We start from the raw sequence: 2,078 nt of genomic DNA, 5'->3' as shown, positions 1-2,078 counted from the left end.
CCCGCTGCTCTCTACGTTCTAGTTCCTCTTTCTCTTGTTTTTCTTTACGTTTAAGTTCCTCTTGTTCTCTTTTTGCCAATTCCCTCTCCTCAATGGTCTCGAGGCATTCCGCAAGCTCGTCATCTTCAGCCTCTAACGCAAGAATAGCCTTCAGCAGTTCTGGTTTTCTGAGTTTGTCTGATACCTCCAGACTGTCGTGCCGGCGCCCACATTTCGCTGGCGGGCCTGTCTAAACAAGCGCTGCGCGCTCGCCGACGCTCAAAGCAGGCCCAGACTTTCTCGGACAAGTCGCGACATGCAGCGTGACTCATCCCGTCGCCGCGGCGCCGACACGGACCCTTCCTCCTCTCCTCCTCTCCGTCGGTGCGAATTCCTCCGACGCTCGCCGGCTCTCGACCATTGGTCTAATTTGAACGGTGGCCAGTGATTGGAGGATTTGAACGGCTGGCTGCCGTAACCGTTACCAGCGGCTATAAAAACGGAGCCGCGCTGAACCCGAGCAGCAGACGGGCAGCAGAAGAGCCATCACGCCGGAGCTACGCTCGCCGCCGGGGCCGCTCTCCTTCTTTGTGCTAGCCCGTGGTGCTCTTGGCCCTTGTATCATGTAAAAGCCCTTGTACATACTGTACATAAACGTCCTTTACTCACCGTCGCCTCGACCGTTTCCTGGCTCGGACTCCCAGTCCCAACAGTGGATGGCAGCTGCGGGATCGACCGGCGTCAGCTACCTCGGCGCGGTGAGTGCCTGATGTTTTCCCCTCAATTCGCCAGACTGCTCTAGCACACGTGATTGTAGTCTAGAGTAGGGCTGTGTGTGTAGCACTGTAGAAAGCTTTGCTGTTTCGAGCCAAGTCGGAGCGCTTTAAAACGAAAGCTGGTGCAGAGGGAGTAAACGAGGCGTTTTGGAAAGAATTACTTGCGCGTGTCATGCTAGTAGCGCTATAGTAGTGAACCGCAAGGGAATTCTAAAAGGGCAAGCTGCAAGAGACTATTGTGCGCGATGGAGAACCTTAAAGTGAAAGAACTCGTCGAAATTTGTGAAGAGCTAGGCCTTACCGTAGGCCGTGCGAAACGAAAGCAGGCGATTCTCGAGATCATGAGGAGGGAGGGCGTAACGGCTGAAGAAGCCAATGAGGCCTTGGCTGCGATTAATGAACGCCGTGAGCGCGAAGACGCAGAGCGAGAGCGAGAGCGACAAGAACGCCTCCAAGAGGCAGAGCGACAGGAACGCCGAGAGATTAGAAAATTAAAAGAGTTGGAGTTGCTGCGAAGCTCGCCGGCGCCTAGCGTAGCTTCAATGACAGTGCAGGCTAACGGCCAAAGAATCCGAGACCAACTGCCGCCGTTCGTAATCGGCGAGGACATGGCAAAGTATCTCGTGAAATTTGAGCATGTCTGTGAGAGGAATGTCATTGAGCGAGAACTGTGGGCACAGAATTTGCTAGCTCTGCTTCCCGGGGAAGCGTCCGATGTGATAACGTGTTTGTCGAAGGAGGCGTTCGAGAGTTACGATGAGGTCAAAGAGGCCCTGTTGAGGAAATATAAGCTGTCACCTGAGGCATTCCGGCAAAGGTTCCGGTACGCGAAAAAAGGCAGTGAGTCGCACATCGACTTCGCGTTTAAGCTGAAAGCCGACCTAGTTGAATGGTTCAAGGGCGAGGAAGTTTATGACGATCGTGATAAGGTGGTAGAGTGCATTGCTCTGGAGCAATTCTACCGCTGCATCCAGGACGATGTAAGGCTCTGGCTGCAGGATAGGCTAACTGAGGTTAAGCTCAACAAGGCAGCAGAGCTGGCTGAGGAATACTACACTCGCCGAAACTTGCACAGCAGGGTATTACGCATCGAAAAGGCGGAAACAAAGGATGCTTCTCTAAGGAAGCCTGATGGAAGGAAACCGTTCGCGCGTCGCGATTTTCGAAAAGATGCGTCCGCTTTAAAGGAGGCTGTAGGCGAAGAACAAAAGGAGTTAAGGAAATCTGACGATGCTCCTAAGCAGCGCGCTGATGCCGCACGTGCGTTCGAGTCACGGAGGCCTTTGACATGCTACCACTGCAAAAAGGAAGGGCATATCGCGG

At 53.8% G+C, this 2,078-nt stretch overlaps 1 pseudogene; it reads left to right on the top strand.

The window, feature by feature from the left end:
- The first annotated feature begins 915 nt into the window (after positions 1 to 915).
- LOC149324504 (uncharacterized) lies at positions 916 to 1,515 on the top strand (annotated as a pseudogene).
- Positions 1,516 to 2,078: the final 563 nt, after the last annotated feature.

Source organism: Amblyomma mixtum, unplaced genomic scaffold, assembly GCF_055824585.1.
Source record: "Amblyomma mixtum isolate Tamu unplaced genomic scaffold, ASM5582458v1 scaffold_28, whole genome shotgun sequence".
Classification (NCBI taxonomy): domain Eukaryota; kingdom Metazoa; phylum Arthropoda; class Arachnida; order Ixodida; family Ixodidae; genus Amblyomma; species Amblyomma mixtum.
This window is presented reverse-complemented; position numbering and strand designations above follow the sequence as displayed.